At 45.3% G+C, this 17,757-nt stretch overlaps 1 non-coding gene and 1 pseudogene across 1 annotated transcript; one reads left to right on the top strand and one right to left on the bottom strand.

The window, feature by feature from the left end:
- The first annotated feature begins 4,748 nt into the window (after positions 1-4,748).
- On the top strand, positions 4,749-5,501 carry LOC116813479 (small ribosomal subunit protein eS10-like; annotated as a pseudogene).
- A 10,345-nt stretch (positions 5,502-15,846) lies between these two features.
- LOC116809925 (small nucleolar RNA SNORA26) lies at positions 15,847-15,968 on the bottom strand. Its single transcript, XR_004370089.1, has one exon. It is a non-coding gene; the product is annotated as a small nucleolar RNA SNORA26 (small nucleolar RNA).
- Between the last annotated feature and the right edge of the window lie 1,789 nt (positions 15,969-17,757).

Below are 17,757 nucleotides of genomic sequence, written 5' to 3'. Positions count from 1 at the left end.
AAATAAAATAAACACATGTCAAAGATTTTAGTAAACTCACGGCTTCATGAGGGAACCAGTAAGATGTTATAACAGGTCCAAAGAGAAGTCAAATAACACACATATACAGGCAGTCAAGAATGCAGAAATAAATTTCCTAACAGTACAAAACTGGTCAGTATCCCACAAGGCAATAATCAATTCCATCTCCACCACCAAAAAAGTTCATTTCGATTTCTCTGGACAAGTTATTTGTATTTCTACCCTTTTTTTTTCTTTACAATTTATAAAGTTATGAAATAATTCAAGTATAAAGAAAGCCTGAGATACCAAAAAAAAAAAATTAAAAAGAAAGAAAAAGAAAGCCTGAGATAACCTTGGAGATGTGTCAGGCAGTACACCCATTTTAGAGTGTCACATTTTTGCTGGCCGTCTAATCCTTCTTCCTTTGTCATTGTTCCTCCCTATGAAAGTGGCAATCTGGGAAACAAAATTGGGTCTTCCTCTAAAATAGGTTCCTTATGGACATGCCACAGGCAAGGAAGAGATAACTTCAAGGTCTTTCCACTTCAGGGCCATTCACAAGCTTCTACCTTCCAAATATTCATTGTCCAAGCTAAAGCTTCTCCTAGTTTCATATGTATCTTCCATGGCTCTGCTTCTCTCCAGTTAATACTATGTGTAGTTAAGGATGATTTGTGATGTAAACACTTGCAAGATACTACATATGCATCCCCCTCCCCGCACCAAGCAACCTTCTGAGAACAGTGTCCTCTTTTAATATTTGACACTCTGAGATTCAGAGATTATGCTCTCTACCCAGGAACAGAAACAAATGAGTTGAGTTAAAATCAAAAATAGAGGGCCAGCCGCGGTGGCTCACGCCTGTAATCCCAGCACTTCAGGAGGCCTAGGCAGGCAGATCACCTGAGGTTGGGAGTTCGAGACCAGCCTGACCAACATGGAGAAACCCCATCTCTACTAAAAATACAAAATTAGCTGGGCATGGTGGCGTGTTGCCTATAGTCCCAGCTACTCAGGAGGCTGAGGCAGGAGAATCACTTGAACCCAGGAAGCAGAGGTTGCAGTGAGCTGAGATCACACCATTGCACTCCAGCCTGGGCAACAAGAGCAAAACTCCATCTCAAAAAAAAAAAAAATCAAAACTAGATCTGTTTTGGTCTAGGCCCTCCCTCCCAGAAGAACTTGGTGGTTGTCTTAGTCTATTTGGGCTACTACAGCAAAATGCCATAAATTAGGTGGCTTATAAACAACATAAATTTATTTCTCACAGTTCTGGAGGCTGGGAAGTCCAAGATCAAGGAACTGGCAGGTTGGATATCTGGTGAGGGCCTGCTTTCTGGTCCACAGATGAAGCCTTCTCATTGTTACCTCACATGGTGGAAGGGGCAAGGCTGTTCTCCGGGTTCTCCTTAAAAAGGCACCAATGGCCGGGCGCGGTGGCTCAAGCCTGTAATCCCAGAACTTTGCAAGGCCGAGGTAGGTGAATCACGAAGTCAGGAGATCGAGACCAGCCTGACTAACATGGTGAAACCCCGTCTCTACTAAAAATTAGCCGGGTGTGGTGGCGCACACCTGTAATCCCAGCTACTCAGGAGGCTGAGGCAGGAGAATCACTTGAACTCGGGAGGCAGAGGTTGAGGTGAGCCGAGATCATGCCACTGCACTCCAGCCTGAGCTACAGAGCGAGACTCCACCTCAAAAAAAAAAAAAAAAAAAAAAAGGTACCAATTGCATTCAGGAGGGCTCCACCCTTGTGACCTAATCACCTCCCAACACCCCCACCTCCAAATACTATAACATTAGAACTTAGGATTTAACAGTCGAATTTGGAGGGGGTCACAAACATCTGGTCTGTAGCAGCGGTCCACACTGACTGGACACAAACCTCTGGGCTAGACATAAGCATTTTTTGCCAACACGTGGTCTGTGTTGGTTCTACCCAAGTGGCCATTCTGAGTTCTGTTACTGAGACAATTTCCAGAAGCACACACCCAAAGAGCCTACTTCATTACGTATCCAGTGTCAGTGCAGGGTGGACACTGAAGCCAGATTCTGCTCTCTTGGCTCCTCTCGGCCTCTCCTTGTGTACTTACTATTTCTGAAGTGAACGAGAGGCAAACTTCACTCACCCAGAAGCATTTGAAGGGCTTGATCCTGTGTGAAGTGAGATTTGTAGGGGAGCGGAGTTCCTCACATCCCAGCTCTAAATAGACAGTGGGTGTCACATCTACATACACTATTAAATATATATACTATCAAATATATATACTATCTATAATATATACTATATCAAATATATATCTATATATCCTATCAAAATATACTATTTTGTCTTCTGCAGTTTGAGTAAATATATTTTTGGAAGGTATTCACCTAATCATTTGTCCATCTATGTCATTACTCTATCCATCCATTTATTTACTTTCTATACATCTGTACTGAAAATAATAATTTCATACACTGAATTACCCAGATTACATTTAGATTTTTGCATTTAATTTAAGGCTGATTTTAAGAGACACATTCAAGGAAAGGTGACCAGGGTGTTTAGAGGTTCAGAAACTTCCTCATTTGAAGAAAAGCTGAAGATTAACTAACTTTAAAAAGAAAATAATAAAGGGAGAATTGATGCCTGGCCTCGAATATTTGACAAATTGTTTAATACAATATGGATTAGAAAATTTATGTACTTTCAAACTGTTATTAATTAGAGGCATATTTCAGGTCAAAATGAACTCTTAACAATTCAAACTACCTAGGATCAAATCTGTTGCCTGGGGCCAGGCGCAATGGCTCATGCCTGTAATCACAGCACTTTGGGAGGACGTGGTGGGCCAATCACTTGAGGTCAGGAGTTCAAGTCCAGGCTGGACAATATGGCAAAACCCCGTCTCTACTAAAAATACAAAAAAAAATTAGGGCGTGATGGCTCACGCCTGTAATCCCAGCACTTTGGGAGGCCGGGGCAGGTAGATCACGACATCAGAGATTGAGACCATCCTGGACACCATGGTGAAACCCCGTCTCTACTAAAAATATAAAAATTAGCTGGGCATGGTGGCATGCGCCTGTATTCCCAGCGGCAGGCGGAGGCAGGAGAATGGCATGAACCTAGGAGGCGGAGGTTGCAGTGAGCCGAGATGGCGCCACTGCACTCCAGCCTGGCGACAGAGCAAGACTCCATCTCAAAAAAAAAAAAAAAATTAGCCAGGCATGGTGGCGTGCACCTGTAGTCCTACCTACTCAGGAGACTGAGGCACGAGACTTTCTTGAATCTGGGAGGCAGAGGTTGCAGTGAGCCGAGATCGCACTACTGCATTCCAGCCTGGGTGACAGAGCCAAGATTCTGTCCCCCCAAAAAAATCAGTTGCCTGCATAGGAAGTCATGAATCTTTTTTTTTTTTTTTTAAATTAGATGGAGTTTTACTGTTGTTGCCAGGAGTGCAATGGCACGACCTCGGCTGACTGACTCGGCAACCTCCGCCTCCTGGGTTCAAGAGATTCTCCTGCCTCAGCCTTCCAAGTAGCTGGGATTACAGGTGTGCGCCATCATGCCTGGCTAATTTTGTATTTTTCGTAGAGACAGGGTTTCATCATGTTGGTCAGGCCGGTCTTGAGCTCCTGACCTCAGGTGATCCACCTGCCTTGGCCTCCCAAAGTGTTAGGATTACAGGTGTGAGCCACTGCGCCTGGCCAGAAGTCATGAGTCATTTTGTCACCAGCAGAAATGTAAGGATTTTGTATCTAGGATGTTTAGGTATGTCTTCATGGATTGGGAAGTTGACCTCACTGACATTAGATAAGTTCCAAATATTATAAGATACAATTTGTCTTACACAGACATGAGATTTAAAAATAAATCCATTGAGACAATTTCTGGAATAAGGGGGTGAGAAGATCTACAGACCCTCTTTCTAATGAAACAACTATAACTGGTGAAAATTACTTTTGGAAAAACACCTATTTAAAGTCTTGGCCGGCGCCCAGTGCGGTGGCTCACGCCTGCCTACCAAAGACTCCAAACAGCATCCCTATCTGCCACTGACACCTCAAGCACCGTTGCATCTGCTGGGTCATATGGCCCGAGTGGCAGTTCCAATGGTGCCTGCCTCCAGCAGCCTGGACCTGCTGCAGAGCCTCCTATTCTGGACTCCACTCAAAACTGATGGCCTTTTGGATCACTTGATAAATGGGCCGGAGTAACACACCCAAAGGAGGAATGTGTTGCCTCCAAATCCAAATAGGCCCGCTGGGTGTCTTGGCCCTTTCTTGGTGGAAGGAGACGCCAAATGCAGCAGCTTAACCTTCACTGAAAAGCGGTATCTCGACAGGCCCCACGCCGTTGGACCCCTAGACATTTCACTGCGGAAGAAGGTCCCCGAATTTTAGTCAGATTGAGTTCCCATCCTCTGGCACTGACATGTCTCACCAATGAGTCCAGTGCGTTTGCTACATCTCACTCGCTGGGTCCAGTCAGCACAGTGTCATCCGTGTAGTGGACCAACGTGACATCCTGCAGAAGAGAAAAGCGATCCAGATCTCTGCAAACAGGGGAGTTCGATTTCCATCCGCCCCCATCCGGGCCATCCTGCTGCCTTAGCGACTGCTCCTCCCCAAAGTGCGGGCGGGGGGCCTCTCTCCTACTCCCCACACACCCATTTCTGAGTAGCGACAGGGGCTGGAGGCTTATTTTACGGGGTAGAAAGCCGCTGGTAGACCAAGACTGTCCGAGGGAGGAGGACAGGATGAAGCCAGTGCGTGGTGGAGACCAGCCAGACAAGACTAGTGAGACAGTGTCCCGCTGACATGCTTTTTCCCTGGGGACAGGACTCCCCCGACTGCCTCCCTGCCTGGCCCTGGAGTTCTAGTTGGGGGGAGGAGTGGCAGGAAATGAGGGTGCGAAGGCCTTAGCCCTGCGGTTTGGGGTCTGCCGCCCGTCAAGAAGCGGGGATTTACTCTTCCGGGCCTTTCCCGCGCACCTTAAGGTACAGCTGCGCGATCCGCACTGCTGCCTGAGAAGAACCGATTGCCATTTATGAACTCTTTTTTAAGGAGGGAGTCATGGTGGCCAAGAAGGCTGTCCACATGCCTAAGACCTGCAGCTGGCAGACAGGGGTGTGCTTAACCTTCACGTCATGAAGGCCATGCAGTCTCTCAAATCCCGAGGCTACGTGAAGGAACAGTTTGCCTGGAGACGTTTCTACTGGTACCTTACCAATGAGGGTATCCAGTGTCTCCGTGATTATCTCCATCTGATCCCGGAGATCGTGCCTGCCACCCTACACCACAGCCATCCAGACATCGGCAGGCCTCGGCCTAAAGGTCTGGAGGGTAAGCGACCTGCAAGACTCACAAGAGGGGAAGCCAACAGAGACAGCTACAGACGGAGCGCTGTGCCCCCTGGTGCCCACAAGAAAGACAAGGCTGGGACCGGGTCAGCAACCAAATTCCAGTTTAGAGGTGGATTTGGTCGTGGATGTGCTCAGCCACCTCAGTAAAATTGGAGAGAATTATTTAGCATTGAATAAACTTATAGCCAGAAAAACTTAAAAAAAAAAAAAAAGAAGTCTGAAAACAAGATTATGACACAAAGCCAAAGAGTTGATATACCCCTGAGGTAGGACGGTGAAGGCATATTGCTGGCCTTGCCATCTGAAGGCAAATTGTTTCTGGTGGGCCTTATGGACAGGAATGGAGAAAAAGGCATTTGCCTAATCAATGGCTGCATACCAGGTACCAGGAGATGGTTAATTTGCTCAGGCAATGAAACCACATTTGGTACAGCAGCTGCAATTAGAGTCACCACTTGGTTAAGCTTACGATAATCCACTCTCATTCTCTAAGATGCATCTGTCTTCTGCACAGACTACATGGGAGAGCTGAATGGGGATGTGGTGGGAATCACCACCCCTGCATCTTTCAAGTCCTTGATGGTGGCACTCATCTCCACAGTCCCTCCAGGGATGTGATATTGTTTTTCATTTACTATTTTTCTAGGTAGAAGCAGCTCTAATGGCTTCCATTTGGCCTTTCTCACCATAACAGCCTTCACCCTACCAGTTGGGGCCAATGTGGGAATTCTGCCAGCTGCTAAGTATGTCTACGTCAATTATATATTCTGGCACTGGGGAAATGACCACAGGATGAGTCCAGGACCCACTGTAAGTCGGACCCGTGCTAAAACTCCATTAATTACCTGACCTCCATAAGGCCCTACTTTAACTGGAGGACCACAATGACGTTTTGGGTCCCCTGGAATCAATATCAGCTCAGAGCCAGTGTCCAGTAGTCCCTGAAAGATCTGATCATTCCCTTCTCCCCAGTGCACAGTTACCCTGGTAAAAGGCCAGAGGTCTCCCTGGGTAAGGATGGGAGAAGTATTAATGGTATAAATTGTCGGTAGTGTAGTGGGGTCCTTCCTCAAGGGGACCTGGCCTCCCCTTCATTCAAGGGGCTCTGGGTCTATAGACTGGTTCAAGTCTGGAATTTGATTGAGGGACCATGATTCTCTATTTTTTTTTTTTTTTTTTTTTGAGACAGAGTCTTGCTTGCTCTGTTGCCCAGGCTGGAGTGCAGTGGCATGATCTCCGCTCACTGCAACCTCCGCCTCCCGGGTTCAAGCAATTCTCCTGCCTCAGCCTCCTGAGTAGCTGGGATTATAGGCACCCGCCACCATGCCCAGCTAATTTTTGTATTTTTAGTAGAGACGGGGTTTCACCATGTTGGTCAGGCTGGTCTCGAACCCCTGACCTCGTGATCCACCCACCTTGGCCTCCCAAAGTGCTGGTATTACAGGCGTGAGCCACCACGCCTGGCCGATTCTCTATTTTTATAGCTCAAAATTAGTCTTTTTCCACTTGACCTGAACAAAAGACTAATTTGAGTACAAATTAAGTAAGAATGCAATAGGCTTCCTATCAATTTCACTTCTAGGAACACTGTGATAATTAGCCAATGCCAGAGCTCTACATGAGCCAGACTATTCTGATTGCTGCTTTGCCTCTGCTGTCCATTATGGTAACTACACCCATTATGGTAACAAACTTGCCTTTGACAGTTGAGTGCTGCTACTTGGCCCTGGCCACCTCAGGATCCAATTATTCCCATTGCATTTAAACTTTCTAATTGAGTGACTGCAGTTCACACTGTAAGATCTGACATACAGAGAAGAGCAATCACAGAGCTCTTGAAGGATGCAGGTGCTCCCCTCACAAATCTATTTCACAAAGCATTGGTCAAGGGTATGTGTTCTGAGCCTCCCAGCTGGGATGAGTATGTCTAAAGTGACTAATCCACTCCACCATCCCAATCTCCCTAAGCCCTTGGATCCCTTCCTCTACATTAAACCAACGGAGATCAGGCATTTCCAGCTTGTTCACAGTGGGCCATCTTTTGATCCATATTTCAGCTAACCAAGCAAATAAACTATTAGAACCTTTTTTTAACTCCCTGAGCTGCAATATTAAATGCAGAATCCCTGCTTAGTGGGCCCATATCGAAAAATTCAGCCTGATCCAACTTTACATTCCTTCCACCATTATCCCACACCCTTGATATCCATTCCTATGCCTGTTCTCCAGATTGCTGCTTATATAAATTACAAAACTTGAGCAGTTATTTTCAAGTGTAGCGCACCTCCTCGTGAGTCAGACTCGGAACATCACCTCTAGAGGCCAGCCCACTGGGACTTTAGTTATAGGTCTAGAAACAAACAGGGGTGTCAGGGGTAGGTCCGGAGGAGAATCAGCATTGTCTTGACCCCAGCTTCATCAGGGTCTTCCCACACATCCCCATTCCAAGTTACAGGGTCCCATTCTTTTCCAATCAATGCCCTCACTTTAACAGTAGACACCTGCTGGGCATGGTGGTGGCTCATGCCTGTAATCCTAGCACTTTGGGAGGCTGAGGTGGGTGGATTACCTGAGGTCAGGAGTTCTAGACCAGCCTGGCCAACATAGTCAAACCCCGTCTCTACGAAAAATACAAAAATTAGCTGGGCATGGCACACACCTGCAGTCTCAGCTACTCGTGAGGCTGAGGCAGGAGAATTGCTTGAACCCAGGAGGCGGAGGTTGCAGTGAGCCGAGATTGTACCACCACACTCCAGCCTTGGGTGATAGAACAAGACTCTGTCTCAAAACATAATAATAAAATAAAATAAATAAAATTCTTAGAAAACATAGCGTAAATCTTTGTGCCCCTGGATTAGGCAATGGTTTTTGTTTTGTTTTGTTTTTTGAGATGGAGTTTCGCTCTTATTGCCCAAGCTGGAGTGCAATGGCGTGATCTTGGCTCACTGCAACCTCTGCCTCCCAGGTTCAAGCGATTCTCCTGTCTCAGCCTCCTGAGTAGCTGGGATTACAGGCATGTGCCACCACACCCGGCTAATTTTGTATTTTTAGTAGAGATGGGGTTTCTCCATGTTGGTCAGGCTGGTCTCAAACTCCTGACCTCAGGTGATCTGCCTGCCTTGGCCTCCCAAACTGCTGCGATTACAGGCGTGAGTCACCATGCCCGGCCGGCAATGGGTTTTTTTATATATGACACCAAAAGCACAAATATCAAGAAAAAATAAAGTAGACTTTATCAAAATTGAGACTTTTTGTGCTTCAATAGACACCATCAAGAAAATTAAATGACAACTCACTGAATGGGAGAAATATTTGCAAATTATCTATTTGATAAGCAACTTATATCTAGAATATATAAAGAACGTTTACAATTCAATAAAAACATAAATAACCCAATTTTCTAACTGAGCAAAGGATCTAAATAGACATTTCTCCAAAGAGAATATGCAAATGGCTAATACTCCCATGAAAAGATGCTCGGCCGGGCACAGTGGCTCACGCCTGGAATCCTAGCTCTTTGGGAGGCCACGCCGGGTGGATCACGAGATCAGGGGTTTGAGACCAGCCTGGCCAAGATGGTGAAACCCATCTCTACTAAAAATACAAAAATTAGCTGGGCACGGCGGTGGGCGCCTGTAATCCCCGCTAATCGGGAGGCTGAGGCAGGAGAATTGCTTGAACCCGGGAGGCGGAGGTTGCAGTGAGCCGAGATTGTGCCACTGTACTCCAGCCTGGGTGACAGAGCAAGACTCCATCTCAAAAAAAAAAAAAAAAAAGTAAAGGACGAACATTGAATTAGAAATTGATAGAATCAGGTTCTCGGACCAGCCCTGCTGTTCATCAATTGTGTCATCTCCAGCAGATCACTTTCTTTTCCTTCTTCCCCTCTTATTGACCAACACAGTAGTAAGTAATACATGTCTTCCTTTGGATCAAATGACAAAGTATAGGTTTTGAGCATAGAACAATGAGATTTGTTTTCTTTTGAAGTTTCTAAAACCAGTCTCATTACTTTATAATCAGGCTATTTTATGAAAACATTAAAAAAAAAATACTTTAAACAAGTGAATTTGCAAGTCACCGACAAGGTCTGTTCTCCTGTTGGCTTTCTGAGTTCTGTCGCTGAAATTCATCTGTCCCTTTCGGCTTCCTGCATGACCTCATCCTGTTCAGCAGCACGGAAGAATAGTAAGAATTTACTCCCATTAAGCAATCTCCTAAACAAAAAGTGATTTGATAGGCAATAGCCTCAGAGACATAACTGTACAGTGAAATCAAGATCATTTCCACAGGGGTCTCTTCTGTGACCATCTGCAGCACTTATTCTAAAAGAAAACACTGATGAAATTTTAAGGATTTCTCTATAATGTGGTAATTGGCATTTGAAATTGTCTTAAGTCTACAATGAAAAGTCATATGGTACTACTTTGGGAAAATATCAATCAACGTTTTAACAGAAATGCAGTTTCAGTGTTCCTTTAATACATACATACAACTTAAATGAGTTGTGGGTGCCAGACCTTCTTTTAATGAATGGATCATTTGCAATGAACCTGATTGTGAATCCAATGCCTTACAAAGCAAATGCTTTAAGTGCTTAAACAGGTTGTTCTAGAATACATCTGAGGTCAATAACAAGAACACGTTTCACTTTATTTTTTAACTTTACAATAGTTTTACTTCAATTACATTCAGAATTCTTTTTTTTTTTTTTTTTGAGATGGAATCTTGTTCTGTCACCCAGGCTGGAGTGCAGTACTGCAATCTCAGCTCACTGCAACCTCCGACTCCCCAGTTCAAGCAATTCTCCTGTGCTCAGCCTCCCCCATAGCTGGGACTACAGGCACTCACCACCACATCCAACTAATTTTTGTACTTTTAGAAGAGACGGGGTTTCGCCACGTACCCCAGGGTGGTCTCGAACCCCTGAGCTTGGGCAATCCACCCACCTTGGCCTCCCAAAGTGCTGGGATTACAGGCATGAGCCACCATGCCTGGCCCCTGTTCAGAATTCTTGCACTTGTAGTGCAAGAGGGACAAGAATCTGCCTCTGCACAAAGTTGCAAAATAATACTGTGGTTCTTTTCTTGTCTAATTTTCATAAACTCTTAACAACAAGCATGTTATTTCCGCAGAAACAAAATCACAGTTTGAATTGAATATAATCTTTACATATAATCTTACAGAGGGACTTTTTGTTCCTGAACTCCTGATAAGAAAGAACTTTTTATATGACCCGTATCCAACTTGTGCAACTTATCTAAAGTAAGCTCACAAATGTATTTTCTCAAATAATACGATACATACTTCATTATAATAGCCTTGAATTTCAAAATAGTTTGAAAACAAAACTCCTTGTGAGTGGGAGGGGTAGTTTTAACCAAAAAATCAATTAAGTGAGAAAATTTGATGGTGGTGGTGGGATTAGAAATCCTCATTTTGTTTTATTTTGTTCTCATAAGCATTTTAAATTGTCCCTCTGGAATCACGTTGTTTTTGAACTTGCACGGATGGTAGGATTCTTTAAGGTAAGGACCAGGTCTTACTCATCTTTGTTTTCTCAGAAACCAGCATATCACTGGTTGAAATAATTCCCATGAAAACTGCCATTCTCTCTGGTGTGTGGACACAATTTCTAACTGACAGGGATCTGAAGTACGCATTTTCAGTAGCTGCTTACGAGTCACTGCACTGAGTCTGCTTCTTACAGAAAACTGCCTGACTCAAAGCTCAGCTAGGCCCCTTGCTTAGCTGCACCGAACCTTACAGAGCATCCCTGTCTGCACTGACCTTGGCCTCTGCCACTCTCCCAGGACACGTGGTTTGTTTCTCTGAGAAGCAACTGTCGTAATGCCACGTTGGGCAGACAGGCTTCTTCAGTGGTAGACCACAGTCAGGAGGAAAGGAACACTCTCTGGGGGACAGCATTTCACCGGGTGGTTTTCCAGGGACGGTGCGTTGGCAGCACCCACGGTAGGGTGTGTTGGCAGTGTTGGCAGCACCCACCCTGGCTGGGCCTGTGCCTCTGCAGGGCTGCGCCCTCCCCAGAAGGCAGTCCCTCCCGCCAGCCTTTCCCTAATGGATTTCCATTTCTATCGATTGGGGACTTAGACGCCGGCAAGCAATTAGTCCTCATCAGGCAGCAGGAGTTTCCTAAGGGGACTGCCAGCTAGTCTAATTGCTGGCAGCTGTGGGGACGCTCAGCTGCCAGGGACAGGCTATTAACCCCCAGTGTCCCGGGCTCCAAACAGTCTCCCGACCTAGCACAGTTCCTCACTGTGGTATGAGTTTGGAGATGGCTGTTCTTTATCTTGGAATACTCTGTTGAGAGATTTGCTTTACTCTTCAAAGGCACTTTGAGATAAAGTGTGAAGTGCTCAACCTTGCTCTTTAGCAGCAAAATACCTCAGAGAGGAAAAAGCAAAGCAGGATTTACAACTGGTTTCTAGGCCAGCGTGGTAGCTCAGGCCTGTAATCCCAGTACTTTGAGAGGCCGAGGCAGGTGGATCACCTGAGGTCAGGAGTTCAAGAACAGCCTGGCCAACATGGTGAAACCCCAACTCTACTAAAAATTCAGAAATTACTCTGGACACCTGTAATCACAGCTACTCAGGAGGCTGAGACATGAGAATTGCTTGAACCTGGTAGGTGGAGGTTGCAGTAAGCCGAGGTCGTACCACTGCACTCCAGCCTGGTCGACAGAGAGACCCTGTCTCAAAAAAAAATTTTTTTTAATTGTTTCTATTATGGAAATTCTCAAAAACTCACAAAAGTAGAATAAGCCCTCATATACCCCATATATACCCCATATACCTGTCCATCAGCGAATTCTTTACCTTCTGCCATTCTTTTTCACCTATTCCCTCCACTTCCACTTTTTTTCTTTTTACTAGAGAATTTTAAAGCAAATACCAGACATATCATTTTACTTATAAGTGCTTTAGTGTGTCATTCTAATATAGTTTAATACAATTTTTTTTTGAGGCAGGGTCTTGCCCTGTTGCCCAGAGTGAAGTGCAGTAGAGGGCAGTGGTTTGATCGTGGCTCACTGCAGCTTCAAACTCCTATGCTCAAGCGATCCTCCTGCCATGACCTCCTAAGTTAGTAGCTGGGACTACAGGCGTGCACCACCACCCCCAGCTAATTAAAAACATTTTTTTGTAGAGACACAGTCTTGCTATGTTGCCCCGCCTGGTAAAGATATTTCAAAAAATAACCATAACATAATTACTACACCCCCAAAAATCAATTCCTTAATATCATCCACTATTCAGGCATGTTCACATTTCCACAATGCCTCAAAAATGTCTTTTCAGGGCCGGGCGCGGTGGCTCACGCTTGTAATCCCAGCACTTTGGGAGGCCAAGGCGGGCGGATCACGAGGTCAGGAGATCGAGGCCATCCTGGCTAACATGGTGAAACCCCGTCTCCACTAAAAAATACAAAAAAAACTTAGCTGGGCGTGGTGGCAGGCGCCTGTAGTCCCAGCTACTCTGGCGGCTGAGGCAGGAGAATGGCGTGAACCTGGGAGGCGGAGCTTGCAGTGAGCCGAGATTGCACCGCTGCACTCCAGCCTGGGTGACAGAGTGAGACTCCGTCTCAAAAAATAAAATAAAATAAAATAAATAAATAAAAACAAATAAAAAATAAAAATGTCTTTTCAGGCTGGGCACGGTGGCTCACGCCTGTAATCCCAGCACTTTGGGAGGCCGAGGCCGGTGGATCACGAGGTCAGGAGATTGAGACCATCCTAGCTAACATGGTGAAACCCCATCTCTGCTAAGAATACCAAAAATTAGCTGGGCGTGGTGGCAGGCGCCTGTAGTCCCAGCTACTTGGGAGGCTGAGGCAGGAGAATGGCGTGAACCCGGGAGGCAGAGCTTGCAGTGAGCTGAGATCGCACCACTGCACTCCAGCCTGGGCGACTAAGTGAGACTCTGTCTCAAAAAAGAAAAAACAAAAAAACCACACACGAGATATCATCTCACCCCAGTTAAAATGGCTGTCATCCAAAAGACAGACAATAACAAATGCGGACAAGGATTGAGGATGTGGCGAAAAGAGAACCCTCATACACTGTTGGTGGGAAGGTAAATTCGTACAGCCACTATGGAGAACAGTATGGAGGTTGCTCGACAAACTAAAAATAGAGCTACCACATGATCCAGCAATCCCATTGCTAGGTATACACCTGTGTATTACTCTGTTTTCACACTGCTGATAAAGACATACCCCAGACTGGGAAGAAAAAAGGTTTAATTGGACTTATAGTTCCACATGGCTGAGGAGGCCTCAGAATCATAGTTGGAGGCAAAAGGCACTTCTTACATGGTGGCGGCAAGAGAAAATGAGGAAGAAGCAAAAGTAGAAACCCTTGATAAACCCATCAGATCAGGTGAGACTTATTCACTATCATGAGAATAGCATGGGAAAGACCGGCCCCCATGGTTCAATTACCTCCCTTTGGGTCTCTCCCATAAGACGTGGGAATCCTGGGAGATACAATTCAAGTTCAGATCTGGCTGGGGAAACAGACAAACCATATCAACCCCAAAGAAAGGAAATCAATGTATCAAAGAGATATCTGCACTCTCATGTTTATCACAGCACTATTCACAATAGCCAAGGTTTGGAAACAACCTAAGTGTCCATCAACAGACAAATGAATAAGGAAAATGTGGTACATGTACACAATGGACTATTAGCCAAAAAAAGAATGAAATTCCGTCATTTGTGACAACATAGATGGAACTGGAGGACATTACATTAAGCGAAATCAGGCACAGAAAGACCAATTGCACATGTCTCACTCATATGTGAGAACTAAAATGTAAAACAAACTCATGGGGATAGAGAATAGAATGATGGTTACCAGAGGCTGGGAAGGGTAGTGGTGGGTGTGGGAGTGGAGTGAGGATGGTTAATGGGGGCAAAAATATAGTTAGATAGAATAAGATCTAGCACAACAGGTGACTACACTAAACAATAATTTATTGTGTTTATACACATACACACACACGTATTTTGAGACAGAATCTTGCACTGTCACCCAGGCTGGAGTACAATGGTGTAATCTCAGCTCAATTCAACCTCTGCCACCTGGGTTCAAGTGATTCTCTTGCCTCAGTCTCCCAAGTAGCTGGGATTACAGGTGCCTGCCACCATGCCCAGCTAATTTTTTTTAATATTTTTAGTAGAGACAGGGTTTCACCATGTTGGTCAGGCTGGTCTCAAACTCCTGACCTAAGCTGATCCACCTGCCGGGGCCTCTGAAGTGCTGGGATGACAGGCATAAGCAAACGTGCCCAGCCCTGTTGAGACGGGGTTTCACTTGAGCCAGACGCGGTGGCTCACACCTGTAATTCTGACACTTTGGAGGACGAGGTGAGAGGATCACTTGAGCCCTGGAGTTCAAAACCAACCTGAGGAATAAGACAAAACCCAATCTCTACACAAAATACAAAAAATTAGCCACGCCTGGTGCCACGCACCTGTGGTCCCAGCTACTCAGGAGGCTGAGGTGAGAGAATCGCTTGAGCCTGGGAGGCGGAGGTTGCAGTGAGCCAAGATCGTGCCACTGCACTCCAGCCTGGGTGACAGAGCGACAAGGAAATACAAAGAACAAAAAACCCAAGAATACTTTGTAGGTGGTGCTGTGAACTTGCTTTTGCTTTTTATTCAGGAGGCACAAAATCTCTCACTATCCAATGATGTTAGAACTGATCAAACAGTTCAAATGTTGTCAGCCTGACCCATCTATTCTAAAGTTCCCTATTAACATTTCGCCCAATAATTTTAGCAGATATTGATAATCAGTGGCTAGAATGATTTTGTTAGGGTTTACTAAATGGTAGCATGCTAATGTTTTCATTCCTTTGGCATATATCAGCTACAGTTCTTCTATAGAGAAGAATTCCCCCGTCATGTCTGCAAAGGCAGGATAAATACTTGATTCCTTCCCTTTATTGCTATCGAATTAATGAATTGCTTCCTTAAGCACCTTTAACTATGAAAATATTTTTGGAATATCATTATGAACTCATGGATTTTTGTATGTTTGATGTGTTTCAATCTTTGCAGTCCTACTTTCTAAAGCTAAAGTTATCCCAATTTTAATCAATAATAGCCTTATCCACCAGGCATGATGGCTCACGCCTGCAATCCCAGCACTTTGGGAGGCTGAGGTGGGCAGATCACTTGAGGCCAGTAGTTTGAGACCAGGCTGGGCAACATGACAAAAGCCCCTCTCTACTAAAAATACAAAAAAATTAGCGGGGCTTGGTGGCGTGCACACCTATAGTTCCATCTACTCGAAAGGCCGAGGCAGGAGAATCGCTTGAACCCGGGAAACGGAGGTCGCAGTGAGCCAAGATCATGCCACTGCACTGCAGCCTGGACAACAGAGCGAGACTCTGTCTCAAAAATAATAATAAAATAAAAAAATAGCCTTTTCAAATTTGTTCTGTTAGGACCCCTGCTCCTTTTTTTTTCCAGCTGTGACTCCAGACAGGATCCAAAGAGAAGTTTTACAATCTCTTCTTTGGGTTTTAAGGAGACTGTCTTTACCCTTCTGTGTTAGCCTCTGAAAGCATTGCATCAGCCTTAAAGGGGTGCAGGAAAGGGTCATGTACCCTTCTGAGTTGCCTTACTAGTCTTTGACGTTTTTCTGTCCCGTGCTTGGAATAATTGTTTTCCAAGGTGCCATGTTCCTTTCAGTAGAACTTTGAATTACGATGTCCCTTGCTAACAGATTGTCATTGCTTCTTGTCCAGCTTATTATGTTTAAGGAGACAGTGAAACTGTATTAAGATTCAGTCTGGTATCAGTATCCTACAAATGTAAATGCATCTGCACCCATCTTAAACTTCTTCCTTCCTGCCCCAAAGGAACCAGAGTCTAAAATATGCTTTTGATGTCTTTACTTCCATTATTGCCTCACTCTCTCCAACCTTCAGCCTCATCTCCTCTGTGGGTGAATCAGAGATGCCCACCACTGCCTCCTGGTCCCCTATCTTATCTCCTCAACTGGACTGAAGGAGGTATTATTGTTGTTCCATTTTATAGATGGAGAAACTGAGGTCTAGGAAGTTCGCATGTATGCTAAAAGGGTTAATAGTGTACTTGGGACAGCAGGAATGACCTTTCTCACTCATTTTGCATCTTTTACAGTGCTGAACACAGAGTGTGTCCTCGCTAAGGTTGCAACGGAATTATCACCATGCCACATACTTGGTGGCTGCTCTTCATCAATCCCTCATCCAGGCACTTTTTCTCCCACACCAAAGAAGCTTCATCCCACAACCGATTCATAGAAACGGAATAAAATAAAACTGTGATTGGTTCTGTTCCGAAGAAGCCATGCATTAAGGAAGAAAAATCGTGCCCGGAAGAGCTGTCAGCTTCATTACGGGCTCTGCAGCCAGCCACGTGGGAGGGCAGTCGAATCCTGGAGACGGAGCGGGTTAATGACCAAAACCCCTCCCATGGCACACTTGAGCCCCCACACACACGTGGTGTTCTCAGAAGCCACACGATGGGGGGAAATCTTTTCTCAGTTCCTTAATATTTCAGAAACAATATGCCGCTAGCGATTTCTCATCTTTTCTAATTCTCTGAGGAAGATTATTTCAGAGAACCAAATAAGAGGTCCATATAGCAGGGCAGAGTGAGCTCAAGAAAAACCCTCCGCACACCCAGATGGTCGTGGATGCCGTCTCAGCAGTGGGGAGACCTCAGGAGAAGTGGGGAAAAACACCACTGGTCCTCCACATGGGAGGCGTGGACCCTGGAGAGGAGCTTTAGAACTAACCCCCATTCGTGCTTCTTCACTGAGTTTCTACTCACTTGCTTTGCCCATTGGCTATCTTGGTCTGTCTTTGTTCTGTAGTTGAAGTAGTTGAAGTCTTCACACACTAAGAATATTATATCAGCCTAGCCAGGGAGTTCGGGGTTCTTAGGGTCGAATAAACTACCCAAATTAGCTTAAGAGGGAACTTGGCTGGGCACGGTGGCTCATGCCTGTAATCCCAGCACTTTGGGAAGCCAAGGCAGGTGGATCACCTGAGGCCAGAAGTTCGAGGACCAGCCTGGCCAACATGATGAAACCCTGTCTCTACTAAAAATACAAAAATTAGCTGGGTATGGTGGTGAGGGGCCTGTAATCCCAGCTACTAGAGAGGCTGAGGCAGGAGAATCACTTGAATGCGGGAGACAGAGGTCGCAGTGAACTGAGATCTTGCCACTGCACTCCAGCCTAGGTGACAGAGTAAGACTGCCCAAAAAAAAAAAAAAAAAAAAAAGGAAGGAAGGAAGGAGAAAAGAGGGAACTCATTGACTCCATAACTGGAAGCCCAAGAGTAGATCTACACTCAGGTGCAACAGGATCCAGGGACCCTAACAATAA

Source organism: Hylobates moloch, unplaced genomic scaffold (assembly GCF_009828535.3).
Source record: "Hylobates moloch isolate HMO894 unplaced genomic scaffold, HMol_V3 SCAFFOLD_1, whole genome shotgun sequence".
Taxonomy (NCBI): Eukaryota; Metazoa; Chordata; class Mammalia; order Primates; family Hylobatidae; genus Hylobates; species Hylobates moloch.
This window is presented reverse-complemented; position numbering and strand designations above follow the sequence as displayed.